Here is an 18,137-nt window from a genome sequence, read left to right on the forward strand (position 1 = left end):
GCCCGGGAGGGTCCGGGGAAGGTCTCTGGGCGGGGGAGGGGGAAAGGGGCTGCGGCTCCGGCCAGCGGGGAGCCCTGGCCCGCCCTCTCCCTTTTTGGACCTCCGAGGGAGACCGGCTGAGAGCTGGGCCAGGTGGGCTGCACCGAATGGGGAGAAGCGGCTGCGGGAGCCGCGGCGGAATCCTCAGCTGGAGGGCGCTCCCAGAGGTCTCCGGGCTCCTTGGCTCCTTGGCTCCTTGGTAGGCGCGGGAGGCGCCCATGGGGCTCCAGCCGGGGCCTAGGAGGCGGTGACAGACGGCTGGGGATGGAGGAGGCTAAGCCCCGGACTCTCTCCCGGGCTCCCGCAGGGGACTTCCAGGCACCCTCGACGGCGGACCAAGGTAGGGCGCGGGGCCGCTGGTGTGGGGACCTCCCTGGGCTTTGGGGTCATGGAAGGCTCCCAGACGCTCTGGCCCCGCAGGCGCTGCTCGTCACCGGGACCGGGCTTGGTTGGATCTGGGCAACAGCAGTTACACCGCGGCCGCTGCTCCGCCCAGGCCAGGGCAGTGTGGGGGCCGGGAGGAAGGGGACGCATGGTTTCCTCGGGGCTCCTGTGTGGCCAGCCTAAAAGTGGGGTTTTGGTCGCCTTGTGGTGAAATATCTACCCCTCTTCCATCCTCAGTAACCAGTACTGATTTTCCTTAGCGTCTCCTGTTAACCAAAGCGACCACAACCTAGATGACAGCCCCACTAGAAACTTTGAGGTCACTGGGTTAGAATCTCTAGAATCTCCACTTAGCAGCTGTGCAACACTTGGCAAATTGACTTCCTGTTCCTCGGATTTCTCACTTACAAAACAGACACTGTGATACCATCTACTTTGTAGGGTGAATGTCAATATTACATGAAATCATGAGAGTAAAACATTTGGTAGATGGTCACTCAATGAATGTGATGATTATGGCAAGGAGTTGTTTTTCAAGGGAAACTTTCCTGTGACATTGGTTTAATACATTTATTCATCTGCATTCTTTGTTTCTTTTCTGTCTTAAGGAACTACACAACAATGAGCAGGCTTAAGAAAATATCAACTTTGGTAGATGCTAAATACGGCTTAGGACGAAGTAAGACATCCTTGACAAGACAAAATTCAAAAGAATTTTGAGAAAAAATAATTTAGCCCCCCTTCCAAAGATAAGAGCTTACAGTGATAGTTTCTATATTCATTAATAAACTTATGTTTTTAAAATGGAAAAAATGCTCTGACCGGCGACAGGTTTAGGGGAGTTCATTTCACAAGTGTCTGGAGCAACAGTTAACTTCAAGGCCAACGTCCAGACATTTGGCCAGGTAAAGAATCATTTCCCACTCATTTGCTGTGCCAGTGTGGAAGGTAAACATGCTGAATAATTGAAAACAGCTGTTGTTACTCTCATAGTCACCCTCTGCATCCTTTCCTGCTATTTTCCACGTGCTTTATCCCCCAAATCTAAAAGGCTGTAAGCCAGTATGACTAATAGCAAAGGTGGTCATGAGGGCATTTTTCCTCCTTCTGTGACTCATTTCTTTCTGTGTGAGACGACTCCATAGACACAACACAATTGAGTCTTGCATGTTATCGACCCCTTTATTTAAAACCCAAAGAGGACTTACCAAAAAGAGAAGAAATCTCTTTAAAGGTGAACAATGCAGTCAAGTTACTTGCTCACAATCACATTTGTAGGCTAGCTTAATAGGACTTTGTATTATAATAAAAAGTGTTTCTGAATTGCTTTTTAGTTCATCATCACTGTATTCATTATAGCTCTGTTTCTGGAGAAAAACCTAATATTTGTTTTTTTTTTAAATGGCATTATCTAATTGCACAGTCATTTTCAGCGATACAAAAGCCAACATTAAAAATGAGCAAAGGGAAATAATTACAACTTGCAGGCTGGGAAGAGGTAAATAATCTGATATGTAGTTCTTGTGCGTGAGGGATTTAATTAGACATCAACAGAAAAAGAATTTTTTTTCTGAAGAAAAAATTAATTTAATCCACAATGTGTTTAGCTATAGAGAGTTTTATTGACAGAATTCCTTTAATGTTTTTCTGATTCATTTGGTGCTTAACAAAGGGATTACTTTAGCTCTTGTGTCTTGATTGACTATTGTATGATTCTTTAATCTTATATTGACTAGTGAAATAAACAAAATAATTATAGTGAGAGATTTTAATATGTGCATATCAAACTTGGACATCTCTGTTAGGGAAGCAGGAGCCTAGAGGAGCCAGGATGATATCGTTTTAAAATCAACTCCATCTTAAAACTAGCAAGGCACATTCCTTGCCAGTCATGACCCGTGGTCCTTAGATGTTTACAGCTAAAGTAGCAGCTTGTTAACACCTGCAAGGACACACTCCTACAATAACAGAAAGTCCAGATGTCCCAATATCCATAACAGTATGTGCTTTGAATATAATTGTAGTTATGGTTTGAGGTCCTCACACACTAGAATGTCAAGGATAGTTTTATTTAAATCAATATTATACATTTTGTCATGCTGTCTGCTCACCCTCATGTAGACTCAGCTTAGCTTAGTCTTTACATACATAAGACTCCCTACATGGCCGGGCGCAGTGGCTCACGCCTGTAATCCCAGCACTTTGGGAGGCCGAGGGGGGCGGATCACGAGGTCAGGAGATCGAGACCATCGTGGCTAACATGGTGAAACCCCGTCTATACTAAAAATACAAAAAATTAGCCAGGCGAGGTGGCGGGCGCCTGTAGTCCCAGCTACTCGGGAGGCTGAGGCAGGAGAATGGCGTGAACCCTGGGGGGTGGAGCCTGCAGTGAGCCGAGATCCTGCCACTGCACTCCAGCCTGAGTGACAGCGAGACTCTGTCTCAAAAAAAAAAAAAAAAAAAAAAACAGCAACAAAAAAGACCCCCTACATAAGAAAAACTTAAAGCAAAGATGGTGCGTTCCTCTGCTTGCCTTCTGAGGGTGCTGTACTCTGGAAGGGAGTAGCTTCTAAATAACTTGCTTCTTTCACTGCACTCCGTGACTCACCTTGAATTCCTTCCTGCGTGAGACCCAAGAACCCTCTCTTGGGGTCTGGATCAAGACTCCTTTTCTGGTAATGAATCCAGGAGGCAAAAAATAAGGACATTTAGGAATTGAGCAATTCAGTAAACATTTGTGTGCGTGTGTGCACCCACGTGCATACATACACTTATGTGTAGAGGATCTAGAAAGATCTTTATATTCTTTGAATAGAGAAGATACACATTTCCCCCCATATGATCATGGTACATTTAAAATAGTTGATCCCATATTTGGCCACAAAGAAATTCTTTTTCTTTTCTTCCCCTGGAGATGGGGTCTCCGTCTGTCACCCAAGCTGGAGTGCAGTGTCATGATCGTAGCTCACTGTAACTTCAAACTCCTGGGCCCAAGCAGTTCTCCTGCCTCAGCTTCCTGAGTAGCTAGGACTATAGGTACATGGCACCATGTCCAGCTAATTTCAATTTTTAAATTTTTTGTCGAGATGAGGTCTCACTATGTTACCCAAGCTGGTCTCAAACTCCTAGCCTAAAGTGATTCTGATCCTTCCCCACCCCACCAGCCTCCTAAAGTGTTGGGATTACAGGTTTGAGCCACCACACCTGGCCTAAGCAATTCTTGATACATTAAAAAATAGAAGAGGTATACCACAGGCCATGATATGGCTTGAATCTGTGTCCCCACCCAAATCTCATGTTGAATTGTAATCCCCAGGGTTGGCGGTAGGGCCTGGTGGGAGATGGTTGGACATGGGGGCAGTTTCTCACGAATGGTTTTGCACCATTCCTCTAGTGCTGTTCTGCTGATAGAGTTGTCATGAGATCTGGTTGTTTAAAAGTGTATAACACCTCCCACCCTGCTCCTGCTCCAGCCATGTAAGATGTGCCTGTGTCCCCTTTGCCTTCTGACATGATTGAAAGTTTCCTGAGGCCTCCCAAGAAGCTGAACAGGTGCCAGCATCATGTTTCCTGTACAGCCTGCAGAACTGGGAGCCAGTGAAGCCTCTTTTCTTTATAAATTACCCGGTCTCATGTAGTTCTTTTTTTTTTTGGAGATGGAGTTTTCGTTCTTGTTGTCCAGGCTGGAGTGCAATGGCGCCATCTCAGCTCACTGCAACTTCTGCCTCCCGGGTTCAAGCGATTCTCCTGCCTCAGCTTCCTGAGTAGCTGGGATTACAGCGGCATGCCACCAGGCTGGCTAATTATTATTTTTTTTTTTATTTTATTTATTTTTAGTAGAGACAGGGTTTCACCCATGTTGGCCAGGCTGGTCTCGAACTCCTGACCTCAGGTGATCTGCCCACCTCGGCCTCCCAAAGTGCTGGGATTACAGGCGTGAGCTACCGCTCCTGACCGTCAGGTAGTTCTTTATAGCAGTGTGAGAATGGACCAATACAGGCCACAGTATTTGAACATAATTAAAATTATAAATTAATAATTTAAAAAGTATCTAAAAATCTTGACCACTTGGATGTGAAGAATTATACTGCCAGATAACTTTTGGATTGTTAAAGAAATCAATGCTGAACTTGCACGCTTAGCAATGTAAAGTCTAACATTTTATACAAGAATCTGTATGATATAGCAAAAGCTATTTTCAGAATAAAATAGATTGACTTAAATAGCTTTCATTGTACAGACAAGAGACTGAAGATAAACTCATCTTAAGAACTTAGAAGAAATATGTAAAAAATAAAGAGAAAATTAACCAAGAGAAATTAAGAAAAGGGAAGTTACAAAATTAAGGCCGAAATTAACAAAATAGAAAGCAAAACCTAAGTATCAAAAGGTTATATAGGTCGGGTGCAGTGGCTGATGCTGGTAATTCTAGCACTTTGGGAGGCCAAGGCAGGCGGATCACGAGGTCAGGAATTCCAGACCAGCCTGACCAACATGGTGAAGCCTTGTCTCTACTAAAAATAGAAAAATTAGCTGGGCGTGGTGGCACGCGCCTGTAATCCCAGCTACTCGAGAGGCCGAGGCAGGAGAATCGCTTGAACCCAGGAGGCGGAGGTTGCAGTGAGATGAGATCGTGCCACTGCACTCCAGCTTGGGCAGAGCAAGACTGTCTCAAAAAAAAAGGTTATATAAATTCAGAAGTTGGTTTTTTTGAAAAGAGCAATAAAGTAAATAAACTCATCACTAACCAGGTTAAAGAAAAAAGAAAGCACAATTATATGATATTTTGAGTAAGAAAGAGACATAACTGAAGGGGGCCTGCCCCTCCACACATGTGGGTATTTCTCGTCAGGTGGAACGAGAGACTGAGAAAAGAAATAGGGGCCGGGCGCGGTGGCTCACGCTTGTAATCCCAGCACTTTGGGAGGCTGAGGTGGGAGGATCACGAGGTCAGGAGATAGAGACCACGGTGAAACCCCGTCTCTACTAAAAATACAAAAAATTAGCCGGGCGTGGTGGCGGGCGCCTGTAGTCCCAGCTACTTGGAGAGGCTGAGGCAGGAGAATGGTGTGAACCTGGGAGGCGGAGCTTGCAGTGAGCCGAGATTGCGCCACTGCACTCCAGCCTGGGCGACAGAGCGAGACTCTGTCTCAAAAAAAAAAGAAATAGGACACAGAGACAAAGTATAAAGAAAGAACAGTGGGCCCAGGAGACCGGCACACTCAGCATGCGAGGATCTGCACCGGCACTGGTCTCTGAGTTCCCTCGGTATTTATTGATCATTATTTTTACTGTCTTAGCAAGGCGAGTGTAGCAGGGCAACAGGTGGGGAGAAGGTCAGCAGGGAAACATGTAAGCAAAGGAATCTGTATCATGAATAAGTTCATGGAAAGGTACTGTGCCTGGATGTGCACGTAGGCCAGATTTGTTTCACTTTACACAAACATCTCAGTGTAGCAAAGAGTAACAGAGCAGTGTTGCTGCCAGCATATCTCGCCTCCAGCCACAGGGTGGTTTTCTCCTGTCTCGGAATAGAACGAATGGGAATGGTGGGCTTTAAACCGAGACATTCCATTCCCAGGGATGAGCAGGAGACAGAAACCTTCCTCTTATCTCAACTGCAAAGAGGCCTCCCTCTTTCACTACTCCTCCTCAGCACAGACCCTTCAGGGATGTCGGGCTGGGGGATGGTAAGGTCTTTCCCACGAGGCCATATCTCAGGCCGTCTCAGTTGGGGGAAACCTTGGACAATCCCCAGGCTTTCTTGGGCAGAGGTCCCTGCGGCTTTCCGCAGTGCACTGTGTCCCTGGTTAATTGAGAATGGAGAATGGTGATGAATTTTACCAAGCATACTGCCCGCAAACATATTGTTAACAAGGCACATCCTGCACAGCCCTAAATCCGTTAAAGTTTGATTCAATACAGCACATGTTTCTGTGAGCACAGGTTTGGGGCTAAAGTTACAGGTTAACAGCATCTCGAAGCAAAACAATTTTTCTTTGTACAGATCAAAATGGAGTTTCTTGTCTTCCTTTTCTACATAGACACAGTAACAATCTGATCTCTTTCTTTTCCCCACACATAACCACAGAAATAGAAAAGGTTAAAAACGATTTAAAGAGAATGTTGGTTGGGCATAGTGGCTCACATCTGTAATCCCAACACTTAGTGAGGCTGAGGTGGGCAGATTGCTTAAGCCCAGAAGTTTGAGACCAGCCTGGGCAACATAGGGAGAACCCCCATCTCTATAAAAAATTTAAAAATTAGCTGGGTTTAGATGGCACACACCCATAGTCCCAGCTACTTGGGAGGCTGAGGTGGGAGGATTGCTTGAGCCCAGGAGGTCGAGGCTGCAGTGAGCTATGATCACACCACTGCACTCCAGCCTGGGCAACAAAACTGTCTCAAAAAAAAAAAAAAAAAAAAAAAAGAGAATGTTAACTTTAACTATTTGAAAATCTTGAGGATTTCCTAGCAAAATATAAATGAATAAAAGTGACGTAAAGAGAAGCTGAAAACTTGAACAGACTCATTACCATAAGAGGTTGGAGAAATGATTATAGCTCTATCCTTAAAAAAGAGCTGGTGCCAGGTGATTTCCCAGCTCAGTGTGACCTGACTATTTTTTAAAAAGCAGGTAATACAGTGTTATTTAAACTAATACGTATCAAACATCAATAGGAATCACCTGGAAATCTTGTTAAACTGCAGACTGTGATTCAATAGGTCTGAGGTGGAACCTGAAATTCTGTAGTTCTCACAAGCTGTCAGGTGATGCTGATGTTACTGGTCCATGCTCTTTGCACAGCAAGGATTTAAATGACTCAAGACCATAAAACAGGCCGGGCATAGTGGTTCACACCTGTAATCCCAGCACATTGGGAGGCTGAGGTGGGTGGATCACTTGAGGTCAGGACTTCCTTACCAGCCTGGCCAACATGGTGAAACCCTCTCTCTAGTAAAAATACAAAAATTAGCAGGGCGTGGTGGCTGTGCACCTGTAATCCCAGCTCCTTGGGAGGCTAAGGCAAGAGAATCCCTTGAACCTGGGAGACGGAGGTTTCAGTGAGCCAAGATCACGCCATTGCACTCCAGCCTGGGCGACAGAGCGAGACTCCATCTGAAAAAACAAACAAACAAAACAACAACCCATAAAACAGGATGGAAAGCTCCTTAAGTCATTTAATAAAGCCAGCACGGCTTTCATAGCTCAATCAGGTACAGGGGATGCAAAGAAAAGGGCATCATAGACTAATTTCACTTGCACATGCATTCAGCAAATGTTTATTGAGCACCTACTAAGAATGTCAGGTCCTGTTCTAGGGGCAGGGAATATAGCAGGGAACAAAACAGGTTAAGTCTCTGCTTTCTTGATATTATTGTGATACTGGCAAAAACCTCCCTTGGCATCTCTGGAGTAATAAGAATATCTTTTATATGCCAATGAGGTGACTGGTGACTGGGAGCCCCTAGAGATCTTCAGGATGAGGGCTGGTTACTGGGAAGGCCAAGACATGATGAGAGGGCTCCAACTTCCAGCCCTACCCTCCAGCCTCGAGGGAGAGAAGAGGGGCTGAAAGTTGAGTTGATTACCAATGGGTAGTAATGTTATCAGGTATGAAGCCGTCATAAAAATGAAAGGACAGGGTTCAGAAGAGCTTCTGGATAGCTGAACATATGGAGTTTCCTGGAGGGTGGCACCCCAGAAGGGCATGGAATCTCTGCTTCCCTTCCCACATGCCTTGTGGTATGCATCTCTTCCAGCTGGCTGTTCATCTGTATCCTTTATAATAAATGGGTCAATGTAAGTAAGTGTTTCCCTGAGTTCTGTGAGCTGCTCTAGCAAATTAATTGAATCCCAAGAGGGAGTTGTGGAAACCCTGACTTAGAGCTGGTTGGGCAGAAGCACAGGCCACAATCTGTGCTTGCAACCAGCATCTGCAGTGGTGGGGCAGTCTTGTGGGACTGAGCCCTCACCTGTGGGATGCAATCTCCAGGTGGATAGTGTCAGAGTTAAATTGAATTGGTAGCCACCTAGCTGGTGTCCACTGGAGAATCATCTGCAGAACTGTTTTGGTGTGTGGAGAAAAACCCACACATCTGGTGTCAGAAATGTTGAGTGACTCTGTGGGAGTAGAGAGTAGAAAAAACACTTTTGTTATTTATGTATCCTTACACTTATTAATACAGATGCAAAAATTCTAAATAAAGTATTAATAAAAATCAAGTTATATAATAATATACTGCTATAGAGTATTTTAATTATGCCATATTCTATATATTTCAGGTATACAGGCTGGTTCACTATCAAGATATCTATTACCATTAGTAATGAATTATGATAATACTATAAAGGAAAAAACCATGTGATCCTGTCAATATACACTGGAGGAACATTTTATAAAATTTAATAGCCATTCCTAATAAAAATTCTAAGCTAATAGGGTGTGATGACTTTTCTATTAAAAAACAAGTCTAAGTAACAATACAAGGAAAACTACTTATCTAGGATAAGGACTGTATCTCTAAACCCAATAGCAAACATTGTTCTAAATAGCAAAACTCTGAAATCATTTCATTGAAATCAGAAATTAGAAAAGGATGTCCATGTGCTATTATTATGTTACATTGTCAAAGTAAGGTAAGAAAATAATTGCCATAAACTTTGAAAAAGAAGAAATAAAACTATTTATGTTTGTCTGTGTGACTTCATTATTTGCCTAGAAAACTCGAGGGACTTTAGTAATAAACTATTTGAATTGTAGGTCATTTTGGAAAAGTGGGCAGATGCAAGATAAATATACAAAAAGCACCAACTTCTCTCTATATTAGCAGTAAGTACTTTGAAAGGAAATTAGAAAACTATTTTATTTTCTACAGTTTTATATAAGCTTAAAATACTTAGGAGTGTAATTTTTAAAAATCTTTTAATTGTCATTTTATAGCTCCCCACAGCAGCTGCCCCCACCCTTCCCTTCGATGACGACGTTTGCAGGCTTCAGGGCAACCAGGGAACAAAGCTGGGGCCTGGCAGCCCCACTACGCTGCCAGCTGGAGAGAACAAGTCACAATGACAAATTATCACAATTAGCGCCTGTACTTGGGGAATCTGCAAATTGGGGAGGCCCCAGCTCCTCATTGTACAGGGGTCTGTTTGGCAGTGACCTTGTTCTGGAGATGACATTCCTTCAGCCTGAGGGAATTGATGTTGATGAACCTGTGGCATCAATTGGCTCATAATCCCCCTGCACGTTCATGCTCACCAGCTCCTCGTTGTAGAGAGACAGTGGGGACCCCCGACCGAGGATGTACACCTGGCCCTTGAGGACGGACACCTGCACTTTCCCTTCCACTCATTCCTGGGACTTGGTGTTACAGTGGCGGACAAATTCACACTCAGGGCTATGCCAGAAACTGGTATACACCAGCTCAGCAAATTTCAAGCCCAGGCCTTGTTTGATTTTGCACACTTCTCGGTATATGGTGAAGGCCTTGATGTCTAAATGAGTGTGGTAAAAGATGGTGCCTGCTGGGGCCTCGCAGATATCTCAGGACTTCATTCCAATGAAGCGGTTCTCCACGATGTCAATACTGCCCACGCTGTGCTTGCCTGCAACTTCATTCAGGTACACGAAGAGCTCCAAGGAGGTCTGGTGGGTGGTGCCATCCTTGACGTTGGTCACCTTCACGGGGGCCCCTTTTTTGAACTCGATCTCAAGAATGTCAGGGGTGTTGAGGGCTTTGGCTGGGTCCTGGGTCTTTGTGTAGAGACCTGGAGGCACTTGGTTCTTGGGGTTCCAGGATTCCAGCCTCATAGCTGATGTGCATGAGGTTCTCGTCCATGCTTCACGGGCTCTGGGGAGTGACTGGAATGGGAACCCGATGTTGCTTTGCCTATTTCATCAGGTCATTGAGGCCCTTGAACCGATTGTAGAACTCGGGCATCCTCCAGGGAGCAATGACCTTTATCTGGGGGGCCAGCAAGTAGCAGGTGAGCTCAAACCAGACCTGATCGTTTCCCTTTCCCGCGGTGCCGTGGAACACATACTTGGCCTTCTCCCGCTGGGCGATTTCCGCTTGTTTGCTGGCGATGCCGGGCCTGGCAAGAGAGGTGCCCAGGAGGTAGCGGTTCTCATACAGTGTGCACTGGACTGGATGGCCGGCCAGATGAACTCCTTCACAAACTCCCTGCTGGCATCTGCAATGAACACCTTTTTGGTCCCAAGCTTCAGTGACTTCTTCCTGGCTTCCTCGAAGTCTTCCTTCTGGCCAATGTTGGCCAGGTAGACAATGATGTCATAGCCTTGTTCCTTCAGCCACATGAGGATGCGGGAGGTGTCCAGGCTGCCACTGTAGGCCAGAACCACGGAGACTTTGCTGGACATAGCGTCTGGGATTGGAGGCTCGAGTTCCTGGCGTCTGCAATGTGTCTTCACGGTGCGGTGAACCACTCGGGCTCGGGGAGCGGTGGCAGGCGACAGAGCAGGGAGGAGTATAATTTCAAAATACCAAACCATCCACAAAAACCCAGAGAATAGTACCCACAACCCAGCTTCAACAATTGTCAATATTCTGCCCTTGTTGTTTCATCCTGCCTCTCCACCTTACCTACTGGAGTACTTTAAAGCAAATTTCAGAAATCAAAATAATTTCACCTTGACAGTAAAATTAATAAGGTATAAGACCTATTTAAAGTTATAAAAGCTCAAGTAAAGTTATAAATGTTATCTGAACAAATGGAAAGACATCTCATGTTCTTTGATGACTTGGAATCATAAAATCTATTTAAAGATTTTTAAACATTTATTTTCAGAGACAGGGTCTTGCTCTGTTGCCCAGGCTGGAGTGCAGTGGCAGGAGCATAGCTGTACTGCAGCCTCATACTCCTGGGCTCAAGGGATCCTCCTGCCTTAGTTTCCCAATTAATAAGGAATACAGGCACGCACCACTATACCCAGCTAATTTTTTTTCATTCTTGTACAATTTTTTTTTTTTTTATACTTTAAGTTTTAGGGTACATGTGCACAATGTGCAGGTTTGTTACATATGTATCCATGTGCCATGTTGGTGTGCTGCACCCATTAACTCGTCATTTAGCATTAGGTATATCCCCTAATGCTATCGCTCTCCCCTCCCCCCATCCCACCACAGTCCCCGGTGTGTGATGTTCCCCTTCCTGTGTCCATGTGTTCTCATTGTTCAATTCCCACCTATGAGTGAGAACATGCGGTGTTTGGTTTTGTGTCCTTGCGATAGTTTACTGAGAATGATGGTTTCCAGTTTCATCCATGTCCCTACAAAGGACGCGAACTCATCATTTTTTATGGCTGCGTAGTATTCCATGGTGTATATGTACCACATTTTCTTAATCCAGTCTATCGTTGTTGGACATTTGGGTTGGTTCTAACTCTTTGCTATTGTGAATAGTGCCACAATAAACATACGTGTGCATGTGTCTTTATAGCAGCATGATTTATAGTCCTTTGGGTATATACCCAGTAATGGGATGGCTGGGTCAAATGGTATTTCTAGTTCTAGATCCCTGAGGAATCGCCACACTGACTTCCACAATGGTTGAACTAGTTTACAGTCCCACCAACAGTGTAAAAGTGTTCCTATTTCTCCACATCCTCTCCAGCACCTGTTGTTTCCTGACTTTTTAATGATGGCCATTCTAACTGATGTGAGATGGTATCTCACTGGTTTTGATTTGCATTTCTCTGATGGCCAGTGATGATGAGCATTTTTTCATGTGTTTTTTGGCTGCATAAATGTCTTCTTTTGAGAAGTGTCTGTTCATATCCTTTGCCCATTTTTTGATGGGGTTGTTTGTTTTTTTCTTGTAAATTTGTTTGAGTACTGTAGATTCTGGATATTAGCCCTTTGTCAGATGAGTAGGTTGCGAAAATGTTCTCCCATTCTGTAGGTTGTCTGTTCACTCTGATGGTAGTTTCTTTTGCTGTGCAGAAGCTCTTTAGTTTAATTAGATCCCATTTGTCAATTTTGGCTTTTGTTGCCATCGCTTTTGGTGTTTTAGACATGAAGTCCTTGCCCACGCCTATGTCCTGAATGGTATTGCCTAGGTTTTCTTCTAGGGTTTTTATGGTTTTAGGTCTAACATGTAAGTCTTTAATCCATCTTGAATTAATTTTTGTATAAGGTGTAAGGAAGGGATCCAGTTTCAGCTTTCTACATATGGCTAGCCAGTTTTCCCAGCACCATTTATTAAATAGGGAATCCTTTTCCCATTGCTTGTTTTTGTCAGGTTTGTCAAAGATCAGATAGTTGTAGCTATGCGGCATTATTTCTGAGGTCTCTGTTCTGTTCCATTGATCTATGTCTCTGTTTTGGTACCAGTACCATGCTGTTTTGGTTACTGTAGCCTTGTAGTATAGTTTGAAGTCAGGTAGCGTGATGCCTCCAGCTTCGTTCTTTTGGCTTAGGATTGACTTGGCAATGCGGGCTCTTTTTTGGTTCCATATGAACTTTCAAGTAGTTTTTTCCAATTCTGTGAAGAAAGTCATTGGTAGCTTGATGGGGATGGCATTGAATCTATAAATTACCTTGGGCAGTAGACCATTTTCACGATATTGATTCTTCCAACCCATGAGCATGGAATGTTCTTCCATTTGTTTGTATCCTCTTTTATTTCATTGAGCAGTGGTTTGTAGTTCTCCTTGAAGAGGTCCTTCACATCCCTTGTAAGTTGGATTCCTAGGTATTTTTGTTTGAAGCAATTGTGAATGGGAGTTCACTCATGATTTGGCTCTCTGTTTGTCTGTGATTGGTGTACAAGAATGCTTGTGATTTTTGTACATTGATTTTGTATCCTGAGACTTTGCTGAAGTTGCTTATCAGCTTGAGATTTTGGGCTGAGACAATGGGGTTTTCTAGATATACAATCATGTCATCTGCAAACAGGGACAATTTGACTTCCTCTTTTCCTAATTGAATTCCCTTTATTTCCAGCTAATTTTTTTAAAGACGAGGCCTTGCTATGTTGCCCAGGATGGTCTCAAACTCCTGGCCTCAAGAGATCCTCCTGCCTTGGCCTCCTGAAGTGTTAGGATTAGAGGCATGAGCCACTGTACCCAGGCCTGAATTTTTAAATATAAACCCAAAAGCACAGGCAACAAAAGTAATAATAGACAAATGGGATTGTATCAAACTAAAAAGCTTCTGCACAGCCAAGGAAATAATCTACAGAGTTAAGAGACAACCTACAGAATGGGAGAAAATATTTGCAAACCATACATTTGATAAGGGATTAATATCTAAAATAATAAGGAACTGAAACAACTCAATAGTAAGAAAACAAATAATGCAATTAAAAAATGGTCAAAGGATTTGAATAGACATTTGTCAAAAAACGACAAATGACCAAGCACAGTTATCTTTTGTGATCTGTGGGTGATTAGTTCCAGAACACCCTGCACATACCCAAATCTGCTGATGCTCAAGTCCCTGATATAAAATGATACGGTATTTTCATATAACCTACACACATCATCCCATATACTTTTATTTTTTATATAAAGATGGGGCTTCACCATGTTGGCCAGGCTGGTCTTGGACTCCTAGTTCCAAGTGATCCTCCCGTCTTGGCCCCTCAAAATGCAGTGATTACAGGTGTGAGACACTGTGCCCCGCCCCCTCCCATATACTTTAAATCATCTCTAGATTACTTATAATACCTAATAAAATGTAAATGCTCTACATGAATACTATCCAGCTTCAAGAAAGAAGGACATCCTGCCATTTGTGACACCCTGAATGAACCCAGAAGACATTATATTAAGTGAAATAAGTCAGATACAGAGAGACAAATACTGCATAATCTCGTTTGTACATGAATTCTAAAGAAGTTGAACTCATGGAAGCAGAGAGTGGAATAGTGGTTATCAGGGGCTGAGAATTGGGTGTTGGGGAGATGTTGGTCAAAGGATACAAAATTTCAGTTAGGAGGAATAAGTTCAGGAAATCTATTGTACGGTATGGTGAATACAGTTAATAACAATGCATCGTGTTCTTGAAAATTGCTAAAAGATTAGATTTTAAGTGTTCTTACCTCAAAAGAAGACAGGTATGTGAAGTAATACGTTAATAAGCTCAATTTAGCTACCCCACAGTGTATACATATTTCAAGACAATGTACTGTACACAATAAATATGTATAATTTTTGTCAATTAAAAATATTAGAAAAAAATACATTGGGCCAGGCATGGTGTGTTTATGCTTGTAATCCCAGCACTTTGAGAGGCGGAGGTAAGAGGATCTCTTGAGGCCAGGGGTTCAAGACCAGCCTGGGCAACATAGACCCAGTCTCTACAAAAATTAAAAAAACTAGGTGAGTGTGATGGCATGTGCCGATAGTCCCAGCTTACTCAGGAGGTTGAAGTGGGAGGATCACTTGAACCCAGGAGATCAAGGCTGCAGTGAGCCATGTTCATGCCACTCCACTTTAGCCTGGGCAATAGAGCCAGAGCCTGTCTCAAAAAAACAAAAACAAAAGTAATTGGTTACCTCAGAGGGGTGGGTTTGGAAGGTATGGGGTATGGATGGGGCTGATTAGCTTTTTTTTTTTTTTAAATATATCCCTGTATTGCTTCATTTTGTGCACAATCTTTAATACTTTTATAATACAAAAAAGAGAAATTTTAAAAATGTGTTTGCTGTATCTCCAATGTCTAGAACAGTGTTTGGCACATATTTGGCATTCAATAAATGTTGGTTGCATAAATAAACAAATGGATTTTGTTAGCATTTGTTGAGTACCTGCAGTGTGGTAGGCGTTGGACAGCAGCTACTGCCTTGTATTTGTGTGGTCTATAAGCCATTTGAGTTCATTGGATTCTGGTGTATCAGAGAGCAAACTGCATGCCTTCAAACATAACAAACGGAGACAAAGTTACAGCTACTCCTCTAGCCAAAGACACTAGCCCTGCTCTCTGAGTGCATCATAAGGATCCTACTGATGTTTATTTCATATCTTTGATATACAGGCACACACTGTCCACACTTCAGGCAATCATTTACACACTGAGTGGGAGTGATAAGGGCATGTGGTGTAGGAGAAGTTTTCTGATCCGGACTTTACTGACTGCGCTAGAAAACTCTGAGGATATCCTTTCCAGTGTTTCTAAGAACAATTCTTCCATTTCTAAGAACAATTCTTCCATTTCTAAGCTGCATGTTGTCTGTTTACTTATGATTATTTTTTAGTTGTTATCTGTAAATGTTGGGGTGATCAGACCCAACACCAGGTCGTGGGGGCGATGAAGTCCTGCTGAGTCAAAGGAATGAGAAAAAGACAGTTTGAGAGAGAAAGTGGGACCAGGGGGCCATCGTGAGTGTGGAGCCTGTGAAGGCTCAGAGCTCTGGGAGCCCAGGCTATTTAATGGTGTTCAAACAAAGAAACAGGTGGTGAGGATGTGGGGGTTGAAAGGAAACAGTGTATCAAGTGAATGAAAAATATATCGTGGCTTGAGATAATGGGAGTGCTAGAAGCAAGGAGCCAGCAAGTCTAGCAGACACGCAAGCCCTGCCTCAGCTTCTCTCTGGACACTCAGCTTTTTCTCCCAACAGTAAATGAGGTTCTTTTTTATTTAAAAATAAATAACAATTTATTTTCTTTTCAGAAATTTGGCTCAGTTGACGGGGTTGAGTTTCTGCAGTGATTGCTGAATTAATTATTAATTAATTATATTATTATTTGAGACAGAGTCACTCTGTCACCCAGGCTGGAGTGCAGTGGTGAGATCACAGCTCACTGCAACCTCTGCCTCCCTGGTTCAAGTGATTCTCCTGCCTCAGCCTCCTGAGTAGCTGGGATTACAGACGTGTGTCACCATGCCCAGCTAATTTTTGTATTTTTAGTAAAGATGGGGGTTTCACCATGTTGGCCAGGCTGGTCTCAAACTTCTGACCTCAGGTGATCCACCCACTGCAGCCTTCCAAAGTGCTGGGATTACAGACATGAGCCACCATGCCTGGCCCAGCTTCTTATCTGGTCTTTTTGTGTCCCTGCTGTCGCCACCTTCTACCCCCTTCAAATCCACACTCTACACCTTCTAGGGACCATTTTTTTGAAAGCACAAATCTAACCATGTATATCAGACACATCTTTGCTACCTCTGTAGATTCTCTCAGCTTGATCAATTTCACAGACCCTCGGATTATTGTTCTGTGCAGGCCCCTGCAATTCTACTTGAGGCAGACCAACCATACTGTTCTCCCCTACTTCTGGGTAAAGAAGCCAGGGTTAAATCCTCTGGGGCAACTTTGACGAGCAGGAGAACGGAGTCCCTTCCATGGACTTGTCCGGGGCATGGTTTTCCCACATACCCTGTCCAGGGACATCTTGTGTGGCCAAGCAGTGTACTTTTTAGCTTTCGAGTAAAGCTAAAATTGGCTTTGCCTCTTTATGGCTTGTCATAAAGCAGTAAGCAGTTGCGTTTGTTTTCAATTCTTCCTTCACTTCACTGCTCTGAGGCTTTACTTCCCAGTAAAATTTTAGCACCTTAATCCTACCCTTAAGCTCTGTTTTCTAGGGAACTTGGGCTAAGATATGAAGTTATTTTCTGCTTGAGAAGCTTTCCTTGGCTCTTTATTGCTTCCAGAAGTGTTTATGGGGATGGGGACAGCAGTTTGGTGATCAGTAGTATTTCTTTTCTAGTAGGTATGGGTGTGTCTGAGCATAGTATTTTATTTAATTACTTTGCTTTTTTCCTTTATAGTTAAGATATTGTATTATTAAAAATTAGGAGTGCAGATAGGTTATGTGATCCATGATTTTCACTTCAGGATAGTAAAAGGCAAGCTACAGAATCTTTCAATAGAAAGGGGACATTGGTAGAGACAGGGTTTCACCATATTGGCCAGGCTGGTCTCGAACTCCTGATCTCAGGTGATTCACCCGCCTTGGCCTCCCAAAGTGCTGGGATTACAGGCATGAACCACAATCACCATGCCCAGCCCTGTCTCTACTAAAAATACAAAAATTAGCTGGGTGTGGTTGTAGGCATCTGTAATCCCAGCTACTTGGGAGGCTGAGGCAGGAGAATCTCTTAAACCTGGGAAGCAGAGGTTGCAGTGAGCTGAGATTGTGCCACTGCACTCCAGCCTGGGTGACAAGAGCGAAACTCGGTCTCAAAAGAAAAAAAAAAAAAGGAGACATTGGGTGTGAAAGGATTGAGTGAGACTTCTGATTATAGGGTCTGGTCCAAATCGCTCAGTTTGACATACCTGGTCTCCCTGGTCTACTGTTGTCCCCTCTGCAGCCTTGTATCCTACTGCATTCTTCTTCCAGCCCTCAAGGTCCAAGACAGAAGCATCTGCCCTCTGGGTGGCAGGATGAATGAACAGATGAAGGATGTCAAGGGCTCACACAGATTATATCTTAAGAAGGTTCTTGGAAAGTCCCTCATGACTCTCTCTTTACATTGCTGTGGGCAGAAAGCCCATGTGACTCCACGTGGCCTCATGTGACTAAGCTTTATGGGAGGCTGTGAAATATGCACTTTATTTTGGGCAACTGCATGTCCAATTAAAATTTTTATTATTATGGAAGGAGGACAAAATGAAAATTGGAGATGTTGAAAAGTCTCTGCCAATGTTCCTTTGCACAAGAAAAAAAATTGAGTTGCCTCTTTTTCTTTTTGACTTATTTATTACTTATATTGCAAATATGTTACAGATTTAGATGTTTCAATCT

At 43.5% G+C, this 18,137-nt stretch overlaps 1 pseudogene; it reads right to left on the reverse strand.

Annotated features, from left to right (window-relative positions):
* Positions 1–9,558: 9,558 nt before the first annotated feature.
* On the reverse strand, positions 9,559–11,093 carry LOC100598220 (annotated as a pseudogene).
* Between the last annotated feature and the right edge of the window lie 7,044 nt (positions 11,094–18,137).

Source organism: Nomascus leucogenys, chromosome 8 (assembly GCF_006542625.1).
Source record: "Nomascus leucogenys isolate Asia chromosome 8, Asia_NLE_v1, whole genome shotgun sequence".
Lineage (NCBI taxonomy): Eukaryota > Metazoa > Chordata > Mammalia > Primates > Hylobatidae > Nomascus > Nomascus leucogenys.